Here is a 21238-nt window from a genome sequence, read left to right as displayed (position 1 = left end):
GCTTCTTTTGAAAGAAACAGAAATATTCCTAATCATCACACATGCGAAGGAGGTTAGGGAGCCTTCCCCGCAATCATCTATAATCTAAGAACGCAGAGAACAAAGATGATATCAAAAAATAAGGTCAACATTTAAAATTTGGAACAACAATACACTGCACTGATAAGGATTCTTCATCCATCCAATTCAATACTGTAAAAATAACAACACCCGCTTTCACCTTGGCCACGAATCTGCAGAGAGTAGAAGTCCTAATGCAAGATCTGGTTTTGATAACTCTGACCTCTTGAGCCCATTGTCGTGAAAAGTTCTGGTCCAGAAAGACATATTTATTTTCCCCAAAGCCTTCAATAGAGCACAAGGAAGCCTTAAAAGATGTGGTAGTTTGAAAGGCTCACAAAGTTATGTTGCAAAACTATATGGCTTTTCTGTAGTGATTGCTGCAAATCACTGACCAGTGCATGAAAGGCCCTAGGGATATTTGACAAATAGCTTATGGATATAATAGGGGGAACTCTTGGGGTTTTTATTTCCTTAATGCATACATATCCTGAGGCCAAATGAATATCTTTATTAGAGGCCATTTCTCAAAGAAGAGATAATGAACACAGGGGAAAAGATAAAACCTACATATTATGAAATAGTTCCAGTATAGGTTTGATTTTAATTGGGGCATTTCAGCATATACCAGATGGTTTATTGAAACACTTCACACAAAATTGCATACATAGTCCAAATGGAATTATTAAGAGAGATTTAGTCTTTTAAATTCTTGTTATTGAATACTTCATTTGAAACTTTGTGTGAATTCTAGCACGGAGTCCATCAAGACTTCATGCTCTTCCTTATTGCTACCCCGTTTTTACTTTAAAATAAATAAAGCACATAGTTATTGTTTTGCATATTTCAAAAGGTTTTACAAAGAACAAATAAGGCATATTTTAAAGGAACTTAAAAGAGCTACATGGAAACAAATGGGGCATTGCTGTTATTATACAGTATTTTCATTTTTATAATATATTAATAATGTATATAACAAACATCTATCCTATAAATAAGATAATAAAGAAATAAACATCAGTTTTATCTTTGGATAAAAGTATAGATATCTACTGAGAGATGAAAATATTTAAGCATTTAAAGGTCTCTAAGTATTCAGCTTATGTCTATATGGCAACATATATTTACTACTGGAAGATAGTTTTTGTTAATGATATCATCATATAATACTGCTCACCAAGTATTAGCGATGCACAGACATGGACAGTACAAGTTGTACAGATATACATACACCTTAGTGCCTTAAGTGGATCTGATTAACTGAATTTAACTGTTGGTTATTTGAAACACATGGAGGTATTCTTTAAATGTTGGCATTTGAAAATGTGAAAACATAGTAGGATTATTTACAGTTAATTCTCAAAAGATTAAATTCTGATAATTTTATTATTTATTTCTCATCTGAACATCTGCCCTACAACTAGCTTATGGACATCTACTTATGAAACCTTATAGCAACCTTGTCCTAAATAAAACTGTGTAAAACAAACATTAAAAGGATTACATCTAAGCCTCGGAGATTACAAAGTAAATGAATCTAAGGGAAAAGAATATGTATTCGTATCTAAAGTCACAACCAGTTGGTAAAATGAATTTCCCAAGTACATGTATGCCCGATAGAAGTTCTGAGATGCTACGAATCATGATGGGTTAATAGAATGTAGCATCTGAGTCCGACAAAGGCTCAGCCACAAACATCTAGCCCTCTTGTCACTTTGACACTCAAAGTGAGACTGTTTCCCAGGGGGTTCTGACCAACCATATCTAAAGCAGAAGAGTACTTGAGCTCCCTGTATTAATTACTAATAACAAACAGATTTGTATTCTTATTATTGTTTTGATGTTATTTGCATATTTCTTTTCACCCTAAAACACCATCATATTAGTCACACCTTGAAGCTGTTGTAGGAAACACTTGAAAGAACAACTTTTAAAAGTGGGTATTTACTTTGCTTTTATGGTTCCTGAAAGTTCAAGTCCAAGTTGATCTGTTGCCTCTTGCCTGTCATGAGGCTGAACATCATGGCAATTATATCATGAAATGCTGGAGGGTGTTGTTCACTTCACAGCAACCAGGAGGGAGCAGGAATGAGGTTGGGGAAAACATTCAAGAAGAGGAGAGAGATGAAGGGGAAGACATAGATATCGAAAGAGGAGAGGGAGAGAGGGAGAGAGACAGAGATAGTGAGAGGGGCCACAAACAAGGTATGTCTTTACTGGGCTTATCCTCGGAGACTTACTTCTACCAACTAGTCCATGCATCCCAATCAAGTTATCAGATTATAAATAGATGTATTTAAAATTAGCTGCATATGCCATTGATTAGGACAGTGTCCACTGGATCCAGTCACTTCTCAAAGCCCACTAATCCATCACTCAATCACTTGAGCCTTTGTGGGGCATCTCAGATTCAAACCCCAACTGTTATAAAGCAAAGTCCTCACCTACAACCAGATCTTGTGAGGAAAACTAGAAACTGCCGTAGATCATGGAGCGGGAAGAGTTATGGCATGACAGGAGTTGGGGGGGGGTGTCAAATGGGTGTCTGATCTCACAACAGCTAGGGGTCCCTAGTAAGGAGGGGGTCAGAGGGTCCTGCGAGAACTGACCTCCATGAATCTGGTGTATTTTCCTTGAGGAAGGAAACAATAATTCGAAACTCGATCTACAACGAAGCACAGTGGAAATTCAAATGTCAAATGTCACCTGGTTGCTCTCTTGTTTTCTGAGAGCCACATGCTAGCCTGCTCCACTAGACTGGCTCATTTCCCTGTCTTCATTCCAGTGGTAGGAAGCCCCTTCTCTCACCCAGTCATTCAGCTAATTTACAAATGAGGATTCCTGCAAACATATTTTTAGAAATCCACAAGGCAGTTGGATACCATGGCATACACATCAATCCTGGCATCTGCTGGGCAGAGGCAGGGTTTTCTGGGTAAATTCAAGTTAACCTTGGTCAATGTAGTTTCAGACAGTCTTGAGCTATACTGAGACACTGTCTCATATAACACAGTATGACGTAACATAACACAACATAACCATAGGCAACAAGTAAAAGAAGCTTAAAATCTATACATGGGATATATCATGCACACATCGCAGAACATATGAACCCACGAGAATCTGCAAACATTATAAATTGTCACTGGGAAAATTTTTGAAATTTAGATTTCAAAATTCTACTCAATATATCCTTGACCTACGTTTTCTAAAACTTATTTATATATTTCTTTTTTATTTTATTTTATTTTTGGTTTTTTATTTATATATTTCTTTAACGTAAATGTCATGACCACTGAAGTTAAAAATATATTCAAACAAGAAAATACTGCTTTTGTAATCTATCAGGTAGATAGTGGCAATGCTACAGTGGAAGGCTTCATAGATGTCACTGTCTCTATGGAGCGCCATCTACAGTAGAGAACCATCAGTTCCCCCATTGATAACTACCTGCCACTGTGTTCCCATGCTTCTTCAGGGACTACTAGAGTGAAATGTTTTATCTATCTATCGATCGATCTATCTATCGATTGATCGATCGATAGATAGATAGACCTAGTATGTTAATTAAATGTTGAAAGACAGAATCTTTGGGCATTACTGGGAGAAGGCTTTCAGTACCTCCATGAAAATTCCCAAGGAAGGTTTGTCACTGTCCTATATGCTCCATGCAGTAGTGAAATCAATACATAATTTTTGTCCAAATAGGTTTTGATCATCAACCGTCATTTTATATTATAAAAACAATACAGTCAAAAGCACCAAGAAGCTCACATTAGAGAAAAACATTGAAATATAGTAAATATTAGAATATAATATCAAGAATCGGAATTTAAAATTGTTGCAGGGGTGCCCTTTACTGTTTGGGTTGACTAGAGAGTTGTGGAAGGATTCTTTTTCTCTATCTTGAAGAGGAATGTGTTGTATTTTTCTACTAACCACACCAGGAAACTTAAAGGTCTTGGGCCTGCTTAGACTGTTCGGTCTCCTTCTAGGACAGCCACATAGTTTCACGTTTTAATGCTATCGTGAGAAGTTTAAAATGAGCTTCAACAATCAGACCTTAGTGTGTACTGCAGTCTGGAATAGTCACAAGGCTTGGAGAAAGTTTTATGGTAACAATGAAGACAGAAAGAAAGCCACAGGCAGGGCCAGTGCTAGAATAAGTGGGACATGTCACCTGGATAATGGAGTCATTATTTATTTATTTATTTATTTATTTATTTATATCTATTTATTTATTCATTCATTCATACATTGCATGGGTCCTAATAACCCCATTATTATTAAAAAAATAAACATTCTTAAAATGTGAGCATAGTTTTCTTTGTGACATTTTACAAACTTCTCAAAATTATCCTGCATTTTCGAATCCAGCAGGACCATTCTATGTACAGGATAAGGCATGTTCTATATCACATGCTTTGCTATTTCTTGCCTTCACACTGGGAGCCACACTTCTAAGCGCACCTCCCAGGAGGAATGAGAAGGAGGTAGATGGTCCAGATACTACATGCTGGAGGCCTTTTGAACTTGAACCTAGTGGTTGATGCTAAGCTCTGCTGGTGCCAATTCCTTTAGAAGTTTTACTTCTCTAGGTCCAAGTAGCACACTCTATTGTTTCCGCAACAGGACCAGTGGGATGTAGATATGACTGAGAATTTGTGTCTGTTTTAATGACCCCATTGTCTCATTCTGGGAAAACTTTAGATTAATGAGTCCTGTCTCTGGCTGTTGTAAGTTTTATTCTCTCATAGTATTCTCTCTCCCCTTTTCCCTCTCTCCCTCTCCCACTCCTTCTTCTCCTCCCCCTCCCCCTCTCTCTCCTCAGTTTCTCTCTGTTCAGGATGATGTAAAGAATATTTACCTTCCTAGACTTGCTTTAATTTTCATATATTTTTTCTCAAAAAAGATCTACTAATCTTTCAGCATCGATAGCACATACAGCAGATCATAATATGTTTGGCTCGCCTAGTTTTAGTATTCAAAGGTTCTGTTTTAATTTTCAACTGTTACCCAGTGAGATGTGTCTCAGTAAACTCAGGTTCAGAAAACACCCTTTACTTTAATAAGATTTCGATCATCTGTATTTTAATGTAGAAACAGTTTGAGAATTCCCCTATTTGATACTAAGTTTTAAGTACAATAATTTTAAATGTTAAAGAATTAAGGTGGGGGGCTGGAGAGATGGTTAAGAGCGCTGACTGCTCTTCTGAAGGTCGTGAGTTCAAATCCCAGCAACCACATGGTGGCTCACAACCATCGGTAGTGAGATCTGATGCCCTCTTCTGGGGTGTCTGAAGACAGCTACAGTGTACTTACATATAATAAATAAATAAATATTTAAGAAAAAGGATTAAGGTGAATTTTCTTTCTCAGTTAACAGTTTTTTTTTATAAAAGCATAACAATTTCCTCCACTTTATATTTTATTCTTCCAAATCAGTCTTGTCACACATAATTCACCTGATATCAATAATAGAAAACAATCACTTTCAAGAGTGTGATAGCTAATATTGGCTGCCATCCTGACTGGATCATGTCAATTGAGCACTCCCGTGTGGGACTTTGTGGTGAGATTATTTAAGGTGAGAAGACCCTAAGTGTGTGCAGCATCTTCTGGTGGCAGCTTAGACAAAAGGACACAGAAGAAGGTAATCGGTTTTGCCTGTTTGCCTTCACTTTTGTTGGCAAGTCCATCTATCATACTCCTGTCCCTGCTACAGCCATTTACTGATATTAGAACCTGCTTGTTTGGGCTTTCAGCATAGACAAAACACCAGCAGCTCTCCAAGAGTCTTCCTGGCTTTTAGTCCTCTACTGAGACTGTTGGGGCATACACATTTACTTCATCGCTAAGGCCTTTCTGGGATGAGAGAGCCATTGTTGAGCTACCCAGACCCTATCCTATAAGCTAATATTAAATTTTCTCTTCTAATACATATTAAACATATATAATAAAAATATATTCATTTTGTGGGTTATTTACCCCTAGACCTATCTGATATGCACAAAGAGACAATAAGCTGTTGTTGCTACATAGACAAGTTTCAAAAACACAGATTTAATTTGACAGGTATTTGCTACATAGACATAGCAACTTGGTTAAAAGTACGGTTTGCACTTGAGGAATTGTCTTTAAGACGGCAAGAAACCTGATCAGCCAATATGCCAAAGTCAGATCTAGTCAAGGGCTATGACTCTAAGGCTCCTTCCCCTTCTACAGCACAGCATACAAACACAAGTGGGAAGTTGTTTCATGGCCTCAAGCGTTAAGCTGAAACTTTGTCTGTGAAACACACACTCCACAGTTACAAACTATAGTGGGAGTCGCAAATGTCTGAGCAAATTTATGCAAATACCCTTAAGTTAATCCAAGCAATGCTTGATCATTGAGTGGTGCAGAAATGGAGAGGGGTGCAGGTTCTTGCTTCTTTGCGATGACCATGTTCTCCTGCCTGCTTTGATAGTTAGCGCTAGGCAAGTGTTTTATTGGCTTTGTTTTGGAGTACTGCATCATTCTCCGTGACATCTCAAATGAATAATTAAGCAGGTAACTGTGGAGCACTACAGAAATTAATTTTAAGAGGACAAATGGGATCAGGGAATACAGCATACACTGCATTTTACTGAAAACACCTTCAGCCATTCCACTAAATAATCCATGGTATATCGTCTGGTAATTTCCAGGGTGATTTCCTTTGGCCAAAATGAATTATTTCTGCTACATGGATTACAACGTACTGGGTACATGCACTACTGGTTTACTTTCCCTAAACAGGGGAAGAACATGTAATGACTTTACAGAAATACCACCCCTGCCCACCCCCCGCTCCAGTACCTGGCAGTTTGCCAAGATATTTATTCTCAGTGATGTCTAATTAAATGGAGAGAAGCCACTGGCAGTCTAGCTATGGAACAGAAGTAAAGATAGTAGAACTGTAGGGGTTGAAAATGGGGAAGACAATAGCCAGGCTTTTATGGCTACTAAACTTTGTTGAGGCACAGGCAGGTAGGTATCTGTGCATAACCACCAGGAAGACATATCTTCAATATTTCTGCATGAAGGTAGGGCTCTGTAGGCAACTTTTGGCTGATGAAATGTGAATGAAAGTTACTCATCATTTTTCCAGGCCTTGGCATAAACCAGTTGGTGGAAGCCTTTTATCATCTCTTCCCATTTCCCACTGACTTCTACTCTATCAGTCGGGAAGTTAGAAACAACTGACTTTGCGATTGCTCTTCAGTGGCAGAGAGCCAGTACTTCACACACTGGCTTCCTGATCCAGTGATCCAGAATACAGTTTGATTCTTGCTCAGGAGTTTGACACTTGGCTGCGGTTTTCTGAAACCTCTTCAGTGGTATCTATTCTGCCTATTTCTCTGTGTGTCCTGTAGTTCAGTTTCCCCATTGTAGCCATCAATGGCATCTCTTCAGTACCCAAGAGCCATCGTTCCTGACTAATATGTTCTGCTAATTTCCAATATTCATGCTTTGCTTTTGTGCTTATCTGTCTGCTCTGCCACACCACATAGATGAGCATAAGATCTCTATACCCTACAGACATCTTATAGGCCTTGTCTTCGTCCCATGTTTGCCTCTCAGAGCATATACCTATACAGTCATGAACTGAGAGAAAGAACTCCAGGTACAGTTGTACCAAAGAAACAATGCCATGTTCACGCTATCTCAGCCTATGAGGCAAGCCTGTGAATTTCTTGGTCTGGCTACTTAAAATGAACTGTTGCTCATTTGGTTTTTGGAGACAGGATTTCAGGTAGCCAGTACTGACCCCAAACTCACTAGATAGTCAAGGATGACCTTAACCTCTTAGTCTCATCTTTCTACCTCATCAGCGCTGGAGCTACATACACATGCCACCACTTGTTTATGGGGTTCTGTAAAGGAACCTGAGGCTTATCTGTACTTGGCAAGTAAGTGTTTCAAATGGTGATGTTCCTCACCACAGATTTCTGAGAAACTTTCCAGCACTTCTATGTCCACAATGCTCCCAGAACGCAAGCAAAATGATACCTTTTATACTAGCTACATCTGAGAAAAGACCATTACATACTGCTTTTTAACAACATATTTAGAAATCTTGACAAGGTTTTAAAATCCCATTGTAGTTTATAGTCCTTGCGGTCAATTGGAGGATGTGAAAGAGCAACTTTGGATACAAATAAAATCTATCTCATTTCTTAAAAACAAAGTCTATTTATCCTTTCATTTAAACTAATGCTTTGTTCAATAGGCACAGAGAGACAAATATGCATTACTAAAACTGCTTTATAAGTGAACCAAAAGCCTGTCCTACATTCCCCACCGCTCAGGAAACTGCTGCAGGAGGAGACCATGTTCAAGGCTAACTTGGATTACAGATCGGCATCTTGTCAGACTGGGGAAATTTCCATGATCTGTCTCAAGATGGAAATGACCCTTCACAATGTTTAGTAGTAGGGTGCTTGCCTAGCATAGACCATTGAGTCATTTCCAGCACCACGCCCACACATAAGCTGAAAGATGTGAATCAAACTGTATCAAATTGGAGAAGCATACGTTTTATGAACAAAAATAAGAGGTCTAAGAGTATTCATTCCAGGCTCAGGAGACTAGTGACTCTGTGAAGAACTCTAAGAAGGATGGATATTCCATCTTTCGGAATCTGTTTCCCTGGCTTCAGGTAAACCTGCGAAGCTATCCCTCATTGCCTCAGACATCAGTTTTGCAGTTGTTTAGGGAACTTCCTTATTCCTAGTGATGTCACTACTGGAGTTTACAGGTTTTAATAGTCTATTTCCCCAGGCTGCAATGTTCATGCTTTGTCCACATTGCTGGGTCCACTCTAATGACTGCATATGGAGCTGCCTCCCTGTGAAGAGTCATCATCGGTTCTCAACTAAACAGTAGTATCTCCTAGGAGTCACGCCTCTGCACACTTCTGGCGGCAGATTCTAGATGGAGTTAACTGAGGTGTGAGGACCCACCCTTGTGCTGGGTAGCAGCACTCGGGGACTTGGATCCTGGACTAAATAGAAAGACAAAGGCAAGTTGAGTATTCATCATCCTCTGCTTCCTGTATGCAATGATGTGACTGGCTACCTGATGTCCATGCCATCGGAACTCACGGCCAATGGCAGATAATGTCCCTCTAAACCAATGGTTCTCAACCTGTGTGGGGCTCAACCTCTTGGAGACAAGTGGCCTTCTCACAGGACTTGCCTAAGACCACCAGAAAACACAGATATTTACTTTATGATTCATTACAGTGGCAAAGTGACAGTTATGAAGTAGCAATGAAATGATTTGGGGTTGCTGTAACAGGTGGCACTTCATTAAAGGGCTGTAGTGTAAGGGAGGTTGAGAACCACGTTCCTAAGCTATAAACCAAAGCCAACCTCGGTCTTCATTTTCTCTTGTCAGGTATTTTTTTTTTTTTTGTACAAATGAGAAAAGGATGATATATTCTATAAAGTTGATCTTTTACACCCACACCCACACATGTACACATGCACACACATATACAGACACATATATGAAGTGGAAATTTCTGGGTTCTTTGGGTATTCAGTTGTAGCACGTGATGCTTTTCTGGAAACTTCCTTATGAGAGGATGTTTTTACTGAAGCAGACACATGGAAGGATGTTTTGCTAAGAACAGACACATGGTGTTTTTCTGAAGGCAGCCTGGCAAAAGGGCATATGATGTTTTGCTAGAGAGGATGTGTGAGGGAACATGTGATGTTTGGAAAGGATATCAATATGCCCAATGGACAGCAGACGATGCTGGATGGTATGTGTACGCCTTGCTGTTCTTTGCTGGACATCATTTGGCTTTGCTGATGCTGCTCTTCGCTGATGATGCTGGGTGGTATTGGTACACCTTACCATTCTTTGTTGGTCATTGTTCAATGTGACTTCATAGAGAGAAATATCCGTAGGCTTCTTGCTACTTTCAGAACTTGAGCTGATTGGCAGAGCCTTGCAGTTTCTTCTGGATTGACCTGCCATTGCAGATTGGTGAATAGGGTTTTCGAGTCTGGCTGTTGCTGATTCATAATTGGTTTTTACAAGTGGGTCAAAGTGCTGCTGCCGATTTTGTGTAAACTGAACTGTTGGTATCCTGACAACACAAGTTGAATTTACTCCAAAGAAATATTTCTAAGCAGATCCACATCCTCCTTTGTCCTATTAACCTTTTCTTTCCACTACCTCTGGTGGGTGGTGAACTAGAAGGGACATTAAGGCATTTAAGAACCTTTATTAACAGTAGGTTTTAAAAAAATCTAGGCCTATATACATATGTGAAAGAATTTTCCTTTTTTGTAATTAGATATTTTCTTTATTTACATTTACAATTTTAACCTCTTTCCTCATTTGCCCTCTGAAGCCCCCCCCCCTTACACTCCCCTCCTGCTCACTAACCCACCCACCACTCCTGCTTCCTTGTCCTGGAATTCCCCTACTCTGGGGCATCGAGCCTTCGTAAAATCAAGGGCCTCTCCTCTCACTGATGTCCAACAAGGTCATCCCCTGCTACATATGTGGCTGGAGCCATGGGTCCCACCATGTGTACTCTTCGGCTGGTGTTTTAGTCCCTGGGAGCTCTTGGGGTACTGGTTGTTTGATATTGTTGTTCTTCCTATGGGGCTGCAAACCCTTCAGCTCCTTGGGTCCATGAAATAATTTTCTATCCATTTTATATTTTCCTAAAACATAATGTGAGGAAAAAGAATTTCACAGAAAATGTGATAGCCAGTACTTAACTTTAAAGTGTTATACCACAGAGTGACCAGCTTTGGTATTTCAGTTTACTAGACCGAAAGTTGTCTTTGAATATTAAATCTCCTATGAAAATACTGGTTACTCTACTGGCGTACATAAGAACCTGCACGTAAGAGCAGTGCAGTGTGGCTTACCCCTCTTTCACTTTCACTCACAGTTATGAAGAAGATTCCATTGCAAAGCATAATGAATCTTAAATGCCGGCCATCTCCAGCTGCACATGAACCCAAAGGAGAGTCTAAAACTGGCCCTCTCCCTTCTCCTAACACATAGACAGCCTCGTGTTTTGCAGTGATCTACTTGGTATTGAAATTCCAGCTCCTTTTTAACTAGACGGGAGCTTCAGTTTGTCTCCTAAAGTCAATTTTCTCCCTGTAGATCTACTTACAAATCAAAAGGCCAAGGCAAGCCCCAGGAAAAAAGGACTTTATATCGCTTTTGTATCCACCCTCTCTCACCCAGGGATAAATAGGAGATGCCTGTCTTCAAGCTTTCCTAGTCCCCACATGGGGCTGTGGCTATCTCTTCTGTGGAAACTGCTTGGAGGACCTGTTGGTGCTAGAATAAAAGGGCATGAAAGCCACTTGAGGTGGGGTGGACAAGGACCCCAAGCCAAGCCTGTGAGCTATACCAGTGACCTATTTAGCTCCAAATGAAATGAACCTGGTGTGGTCTAAAAGGGAGTCTGCCTACCACCCAATTGGTCTGCGTCTCCTAGCTGTCTCTGCATCTGTATTGCAGCTGCAGGCAGGAGTGATGTTCCCGACTGTTGCTTACTACCTGCCTCAGTCTAAATCTTCTTTAGGACAAGTTCAGAACCCTTTGTATAAAAAGTTCAGCCCCATCACATATAGGTTAGTAGACCGGTGGACTAAAATGCACTATCTTTATAGTCTTTAGACTCAAATAAGTTCAAAAATTTTAAAACAAGCTTCAGTTATAAAGCATGCTATTTACGCCTCAGTGAAAGGTACTGCTGGAGACATATGAAATCAGTGTTTTCTTTAGGATTTGTGGATCAACGTGATCCTGATAAATGAGTACTTTGGTCAACATAGCAAAGGTTTGGAAAGTTGTGTGGTGCATCAGCAAACAGCTGACGTGCTTTCTTACAATTAATTTACATGGCTGTGAATCCAGAAATGAAGGACAAAAAATGAAATATCTGCCTCACCTCCTTTTGAACAACTGTTATTCTCCATTAAGTCTTTCTTTTGTTCTTTTTAAAAAAGATTTAATTAATTAATTAATTAATTAATTTATATGAGTACACTGTAGCTGTCTTCAGACACACCAGAAGAGGGTATAGGATCCCTTTAAAGATGGTTGTGAGCTACTATATGGTTGCTGGGAGTTGAACTCAGGAACTCTGGAAGAGCAGACAGCGCTCTTAACTGTTGAGCCATCTCTCCAGCCCCCATGAAGTGTTTCTTACCATCTCTATTCAGATCTTTGATATTTATCACATGAGAAGGTTTCATGTTAAAGGACATACACATATGCTCCGCCAAAACAATGCAAACAGGCCTCTTCCATGTGTGTTCAAATCACTGTCCATGCTGAAGGGGAAATTAATACGTGCAGGTGACTTTAATAGTTAAAAAATGTAATGTGTTTCTTCAGATCATATATGTATAATTAACTGAGACTCGCTATTAATAAAGCCACCTTGCCACTGTTTGAAACACGTCTGATCAACTGGTGGCCATCATGGCTTTAAGACAAGCAGTCCCTGGAAGGGGATCTGGACCTTTCGAGAGGATAAACTCGCAGTAAGAACACATTGATTCCTCATCCCCGAAATGAAACCTGAGAGAACAGGGGTGCTGAGAAGAGCAAGTGCTTTGGATCATAGCCTGAGATCTATTTTTTTTTTAAGGAGACACCATGCCATATTGCAAATAGAGACATGAAGAAGAACTAGCTCTCCAATTAGGACAGAATCATCCACCGCAGGCCCTAAAACAACAGGGGACATCATGCTATTGATACCTGAGAGTTACTACCACTTGTTATCTTAGCACGCCGCTCACTCCGAAATTTACCCAGGGGACCTGGAGCTCGTCTAAACACTTTTCAGAAAACATCCAGGGCCTTATGGCACACTGTTCTTTCAGGCCTCAGAGTAGAAGTGAGCCAGAGCCTAGTGCCATACGAGAATGATTTATTACCACAGGGCTGAACTAATGCGTTCTGCTTTACAACAATCCTGGCAGGCCAGAGGAGAGGCTATGTTTATCACCAACAGTACGTAGTGCTGAAGAGCTCTGTGTTATTCATAAGCTGCCTTCTCTGTGCCATCGTAATGCTGATAAATTAGGAAAAAATGCATATTTTATTTCAATTTATAACACTGTTATATACCTATCAATACATCACGTTGCAGCAGGCGGAGCGAACATTATTGCTGGGGGCTGTTGGCATGCTTCAGTAAAGCTCAGAGGAGCTGCTTGGACAATGCCAAGTCATAGCTAGTGCGGCGAATAAAAAGCCACTTCTAGTTCTCATAATATTTAGAGGAGATCTGCAGAAATGTCAGTGCTGCATGAAGGAGAAACCGGAGGGAAAGCCCCAAGGCACACAAAATTTTCACTGCAAGTCCTTGGGAGGAGTAGCATCTTCTACACACCGAATGACATCTCTGAGTGATGTTGAGTGATGTTTAACCCCCACCCCCATAAAAAAAGAATGGTGAAGTGGATTTATGAAGCAAGATTTTGCCATTTCCCATTATTTTGGTTGGCATCTTATGCTTCTCTTGTCTCTGATGGTGAAATGCCCCATTCTAAAGACACATTTTGAGATCATGCCTTGATTTGTGTGTGTATGTGTGTGTGTGTTTCCATATGTTACACAACTTTTAATTTTGCAACTTCCTTTTTTTATATTAGTCAGACTGCATAGATAGATGATACTCAGGTCTTACCATAGATTCAGCAATCTCCTTTTCTGTCCTATGTAAAAACAGTAGTTGATGTGTAATGAATAAAAGCTAATTTAAGGGTAATTGATACTCTTAATAAGGCCGAGTTGTTTTTAGACATCAAGAATTCAATAGATATAGCTCTGAGCTCTGAGCTGACAGAGTGTTGGCGCTCAGTTTAACTACTTCAATCACAAATTAGACATCTAAGCCCCTGTTCTGGCTGGGACAGGCTATGTGTCTAGAAGAACCCCAATTACATCACAACTTTGTCTCCTAATTTAAGTCTATTATTTCAAGTGCTCTTTCTGGAGTTTAAAGTGCAAATTTATACATGAGATTTTTCTTCTAAAGACTTCATGTTTGGATATAATGACCCTTTCCCATTTTCACAGCACCCAGATATGTTGCTGTTGCTCCAAGTCATTGGAGACCTCCAGCTATAATAAAACAGATACAAAGGCTAGTGTCCTGTGGTTTTATGCCTAAGCTGGAGAAACTGTCAGACTTAAGAAATAAGATCCAATAATCATTACCAGTGAACTAGAGGAGGAAAAACTACCAAAAGAAGAAAAAGGTATTGAATTAGCTACATAGTTGAATGTATGAGCAGCCGTGTGTGTGTGTGTGTGTGTGTGTGTGTGTGTGTGTGTGTGTGTGTGTGTGTGTAGCAGGAGCTAGGTCTTAACACAGAGAAGTCCAGATCCATTACCTTACATTACTCTTGGGGGCTTCAGCAAATCACAGGAGACTTTAAGCAGACTCCCACTGAACACCGAACATCTGCCTTTTCTACTGTTGGTGCGGGTATTACCTATCCCAAAGAAACGCTATTCATTCCCTTGTTCCACACAAACGGACCATAGTATGGCCACTCAATACCCAGCCCAGTTTAATATCTGTGCTCAGCTTGCTGGACACACCAGGGGCAGTGTAAGCTGGTGGAAGATTTAAATAGACATTGCTTCTCAGCTGCCAGAGGATGCGTGGCTGGCCCTCATCGACTGATATTGCGGTGTCCTTAAGCACGGTGGGAGAAGGAGAAACTTTGAGCTATCACTATCTTACTTACTCATAATCCGTTCTGGAACCAGAAACGTGGCCTCACGTGGCGGCTTCCTCCCCAGCAGGATGGCAGCTGTGCTGAGCAGTGATAGAAGAACATTTTCAATATTTGAGAGGTTGTTCTCAGTGCTTTTCTGCAAATTGCCATAGTTACCTCACAGTCGGGTCTTCACGCCAGTCTAAGATGTCCTATACTTTTGTCTCAAAAATTCTCTTCTCCTGTTCACAGATTATTAGTGTTCACCTGAAAGTGGCAATAAGTTTCATGCCTATATTTTTAGTTTCTGTTCATTTGTTTTTAAATCATATTTCACACTGACCAGGGCTAGATCCAGCCATTCTCTCATGCCAGGGCGTAACGACTCACCAAAGGGAAACAGAGACCAACGAACCTGCTAAAGCTTCACTATAGATTCCCATATAGACCCTAGTGAACTTAATAAAAGTGTCCAAACGACCTTTCCTTCTATTGCCGTAAGGGTACTTTCGGATAACGCCAGCATTTGCTCCTCAGTTCAGTTTGTAAATCATCCAAGCTGCTTTAGCTTCTTAGAATTTTTTTTTTTTAAACTGTAGACTCTGGAAACCAAATAAAGCCAAGAGACCTAGATACAATTGAAATAATTAATTAACCAATTAACTAATTAATTAATGTATGAATGCTCTGCTGCACGTACACCTGAATGCCAGAAGAGGGCATCAAATCCCGTTACAGATGGTTGTGAGCCACACCATGTGGGTGCTGGGAATTGAACTCAGGACCTCTGGAAGGGCAGCTAGTGCTCTTACCTGCTGAGCCATCTCTCTAGCTCCTGGATATAATATTTTACTTTTTCTTTGGTTATTATTCTCACATAATCTAGAGTGGTGGGGAGCCCTAGGAGTCTTTCTAGGTTGGAATTTTTATCTTGTAGCTAGGAAGCCTTAGGTCACAGGGGTTGGGCTGGCTTTAATGGAGAGAATGAGGATAAGGACACATTGCCAGCCCTGTAACCTATAAACATCCCATACTCCACCCTCCATATACAAACACATAAGCTGTGCACAGGCTGCCACACAATGCTTTCCATTCACGCATGTCACATGTATGCCAGGGAGCTCACATTGGATGTTTCATTTTGTGTTTCAACTGTGGGCCTAATGCAGAAGTAAGAGCCACCACGCCCACATTCTGAAGTTGAACTGGATCACCACAGCAGACTGGGACAGCTGGCATCCTGAACAGATCTGAGACCACTATTCGAAGCAATTTTTTGGTTGACATTTAGGATTAGAAGCCCACAGAGTCAAATTTTGCTGGACAGAGTTGGGAGAAAAAGGGCACTTGCCCACGGTTTCTAGAAAGTTTCAGGAAGAATTTCTTTGGGGTAACTGAGGAGGTCTAACGTTGAATCGGGTGTGGGATTCTGACTGGTAAGACTTTGTCGATAAAAGCCTATTTATTCAAGGGGTTATAAATGACTAGCCAAACTGGCCAGGTTCTGGAAAAGTACAGGGAAAACAATGCTTTGTATCATACCATATGTACCTCCGCTCTCTTCACATCATATCAGAAGGCAGCCATTTATAAAGTGAATAAACTGTTGGCTTAGCAGACTGTGAATACCAGCCTGCCACAGCCATTAACTTTCTGCCTATAAGAATTGAAATGTCTCTTTCCATTTGATTAAAAACATTAACCAGCGTGAAAAGATAACTTTTCTTTCTATAGCTCTCTTTATTTTTTTCTTTCCAAACATCTGAATATAACATAGAAATCAGCATGTAGGACTACCCACTCATTCAGTCATATTACTGAACATGTCACACACAAAAGGGAGGGGAGATCGTATCTCTGGGTACAGCCAGAAAATTAGAACCAAAGTGTCCCTCTGGTGTCCACGCAAACACAGAGTGCCAAGGGTGCATGCTGACTTATGGCTGTGGCTTTTCCATCTAGGGGAATGATTAGCATAATTGGCTTTAGATCAGACGGAAGCCATTAGCCTTAAATTCCTTGCTGAGGCCTAAAGTGTCTAACTAATATCCATTTTATTCCACTTGCTCACATACATTATCTTCCCTTCTGCCAGACGTAAGAAAAACTCATCCTTTTCCTTACGTGAATTTTATCCACGGCTCTTATTTCACCTAAGAGAAGCCCATTTGCTCTATAGACACCACTTTCCTTTAAACCAAAGAGCAGCAAAGCTCCTTAGTTGTTGCCACAAGCATTATTAACTAAAGCCAGCACAGCTGATGGTCACCGAGTACACTTCAGAGTTGTCATCCCACTTCCCAACCAGACCAGGCAAGCTCTTGACAAGCTGAGCATCAGATGAACACACGCATGGCATGAGGATGTGGGCCATCTGTGTGTCGACACCATGCTCGGGCTATGCCTGAGTTTCTGAGTCTAAGGCGTTCATAATGAAAGCTGCCCCCTCCCTCCCTCCCTCAGTGGGGAAGACAGTGCGGGCCTGGCCTCTGAGCTGTGGCACATTCATGCCCGTACTATTTTCAGCAAGCACCTGTAGTAAGGGGCAACGGATTTTATGTATTATACCTCCATGGGAAAGGAAAAGCTTTGCTGCGGGAAGCAGGGTTTCAGGCCCTGTTTCAGATGCTTGGCTGCTTCTGCCACCTGCTGGCTTCAGGATGGAAGGTTTCAACCTCTTCCCTCTCACTGCCGAGATTTCATGCCGTTTATTGTTCAGCTGAATTGATGCGGTGGAATCTTAGAAGACCACAAGTTAAAGGGTTGTAAGTAGTTGCTGGGAGTGAACATTTTCAAAATAGGCTTCATTTTAGCACACGCCGACACTCAGGAAGTCATGAGTGGGTCGCCATCTGCATATAGCCACCCCCAGATTCCCATTGATAATACTTTATTCTGGTACATTTGCCACGGTAACTACCAAAGCAGGAAAGAGAATTATGGACTAAAGGAGAACAGAATTATTGAGAATATCAAAAGGCATGAACTATGATTTATCAAGACTAATGCAGGGCACTGTCCACAGGTAGATATTGGACAGCTCTCATTTCTGTCCAAGAACTATCCTTGTTGGCCTATGGATGTTTTATTTTACACACACACACACACACACACACACACACACACACACTACAAAGGAGATAAAAGGAGATAATTTGACTTATTTCCTTTCAGGGAAATAAAGAATGCTAGAATGATGTTTAACTTGAGGAGTCTTAGTCAAGGCCTTTCTCATAAATTTGTTGCGAAGTTTTAGTTGATGCATACCGTTGAGGTTTGGTCTTGTTGTATGTTGTAATGTTAACTGTGGAGGACCAAGACCTAGAGTCAGGATGTAGACCCAAGTGACACTATGTGACCCCTGTCCCAAATTATTTCTGATTGGTAAATAAAGATGCTGACAGCCAATAGCTTGGCAGAAGAGACATAGGTGGGGGTTAGGATTCCTGGGCTTGGGGTTGGAGAGGAACCATGGGAAAAGAAGGCGAAGGAAGAAGAGAGAGATGCCATGGGTTAGGAGTCAAGAAAACATGGCTGGCCAATTGAAGTTAAGAGCAGCCCAGATGAAACATAGTGAGTAATAATTTAGGGTTATCAATAGGAAGCAGATTTTAATAGCATAGAGGAAAGATATCTGCCCAGTTGATTAAGGCCCAAGGTAAATATAAAGATTGTGTGTGCCTTTTATCTGGACCTGAATGATCAACACATGGAAGAAACTCCAGATTGGGATTAAAATTTTCTGCAACAGGATACTTTATAAACACATAACAGTCTATCATAGGTACTGAACACAATGTAAGCCCAGGTTACCCAGGTGTAAATGTGCCCAGAGGTCATTCCTTAAACACTGTCCTATATTCACTAGGGCCCTACCAAGGAAATTTGTTAAAACAGGAAAGAGCAGCTTGGTCTGGAAAGCAGGTATCTTGGTGGCTCCTCCTGATTGTGTCAGGTCCTGTCTTGTTTCACAGGGGTCTCTTCCCCATGAAAGTTCAACTTCACAGAGAGATGGTAAACCAGTGTGTCTTGGGAGGGTCACAAACTATTAGAATGTTTAAGGGACTTTCCCCCTCCCTTCTAAAGAACTTTTTTGTGTAAAAGAAACTCAACTCGATCAATTAAACATCCTATCCCTGTAAGAAGTATTTTACACAGTTGTGACTGCAAAAGTGTTCTAGGATCATTATACCATTAAGGTCTCCTTGTTAATAACCACAGAATTGCTACTGGGCAAACACACCTACCAAGAAAGAAAACAACAATACTGGCACTTTCAGGCCAAGAACGTCCACCCCTGAAATATGAATGAATTCTCCTAGTCTAGTCTAACTCCCAGGTCTCTCCGAGGTCTTCTTCAATCTCCACACAAGCCTGTCACTTCCTCTGTCCCAAGTATGTTACATTTTTTTCTAATTAAATCTCCTTTATACGTAGGATTGGGATCTTTAATCTAACAGCAAAGCTTACCCCTAGCCTTACATTTCTTGAATGCATTCAATTTCATCTCCTTCACTTACTGTGGGCTTATATACAATTATTCCTCAAATTTCATTATTAAGATCTCCATAACACATTTTGGGGAGAGACACATAACACCAGAGATGCAGTCAGTAGAGATGCCAGCACAGAGTGTAGATAGGGATGCGTGTCAGAAGGAATGGATCTCCTGTCTCCCTGATGGTCACTCCTTCATTCGTGTCAAGCTTTTGACAAAGACCTGGCCAAACATCCATTTTGTATGGAAAAGCAGGGCATTTAAAGTTTTGGCAGTGAGAAGTAATAATGTTGGGATTTATATTCTAGTAAAATATTTCAGGCAAAGGGGTGAATATAGAATGGGTGATAAGTTCTATGAAGGAAACTAAGACAGCCCTGATGCAGGAGAATGATAATTTTTATCAGGGGCAAACCATGTGAAATGTGTGTTCTTAAATCAAAGACAGGCTATGTAGAGACATGTACTACATGGTATTTTGCGTGGCTGTCTTCAAGTATATATGCCCTTCCTTTTCTGGGGTCATTTTGATCCTGTAAGTTTTCTCATCACTTAAATATGGGCACTTGATTCTCAGACATAGTCCCATGTAGCATACATTCCAGAGACATGAGAAAGACATGGCAGAGACATGTTTTCAGGCAAACACTGGATCAAGAATCAGCTCCTAATTACCAGTGGGCTGAATAAGATGACTAGCCAACATTCTCTGTGTGTATGTATGAATTCACCAAGAGACTTTGCAAATAGTGGTGGGTTTGGTGCTTTGCCGGTCATGTTTTTCTAATGGCTAGTCCAGAGACATAGTAGATGGGAACTAACCTCAAATGGCTTCCGGTATTTGAAGGCCATATGCTGTATGGTTATAGAAGGCAGGGTGGGGGCCAGAAAATGCTGGTTATAAGGAGACAGAGTTGCCAAAATACAGGAAGCACTGTTAGTGCCCCCATCTGAAGATGCTCTGGGCTGCTTCAAGATGTCTCTTGTTGCAGCTTCAGTGGAGGCTTGGAGCCAGTAGGTGGAGAAGACATAAGTAACTAACAAACCCTCTATGTGTTGTCCAAAGAACGTTCCTGAGAGTCTTCAGAGCTGAACATAATTCTGAAATAGTCTTGAATCTTTCTGGCTTACACCAGTGAATATTCGCTAACTATAAGAAGACATTCAGCACTGAAGACCTTTCCATTGACGGTTACCCATTCTATACATTTTCATTGGTATTCTACCTTGCAGTCTTAGCTTTTAAAGGATCAGTTATCACAAATATTATGTAGTAAAGAATATAGGAGGCAAAAGTTTTAAGTACACTGTTCACAAAACCATTATTACTAAATACTATTAAATACTAAGGGAAAAAAATGTAACTTTTCCTAACAGGAAACCATCAGTTCTATAGATACTCATCAGGAGGACCTACATTCTGACAAGTGGTTACAATTTATTTTACCACTTAATAAAGAGGCAGTTATTCTATTTGAAAATTTTAAAAAAGTACAAGGTTCTATGAACTTGACTTCAAAGCTATGTTCCATGTATAAGAAGGCAAGGCCTCCTTTATGGCAAAACAGAGCAATGGCAAGATGAGCTTCAGACACTGTAGGCAAGGACTAGGCTCATCTCTGTGGACTTGGAGTTTAGACATTGACACATCAGGAAAATTATGGGCACAATGGGATGACCTTACAACCAAGCTGCTGACCTAGTTCTTTGGTGCCTATTGTACCGAAGGTAAACTGAACAGCCATATGTATAAATCTTAATTGTTTCATATTGCAATCTGACATGTATTAAAATATACTATACTTTTGCTGGTGGTCCTGACAAAATATTCCATAAGATGTGATTTTGCCTTCATGCCTCATTAGGTATTCTAGAAAATCATACATTCGTTATTCCTATGTGTAGTAGTAATAGTAGTAGTAGTAGTAGT

At 40.4% G+C, this 21238-nt stretch overlaps 1 protein-coding gene across 1 annotated transcript in view; it reads right to left on the bottom strand.

The window, feature by feature from the left end:
* Positions 1 to 21238, bottom strand: part of Pdzrn4 (PDZ domain containing ring finger 4) — a 341948-nt gene that overhangs the window by 274313 nt on the left and 46397 nt on the right.

This window comes from Mus pahari, chromosome 17, assembly GCF_900095145.1.
Source record: "Mus pahari chromosome 17, PAHARI_EIJ_v1.1, whole genome shotgun sequence".
In the NCBI taxonomy this organism is placed as follows: domain Eukaryota; kingdom Metazoa; phylum Chordata; class Mammalia; order Rodentia; family Muridae; genus Mus; species Mus pahari.
Note: the sequence above shows the minus strand (reverse complement) of the source record. Positions and strands in the feature narration are given on the sequence as shown.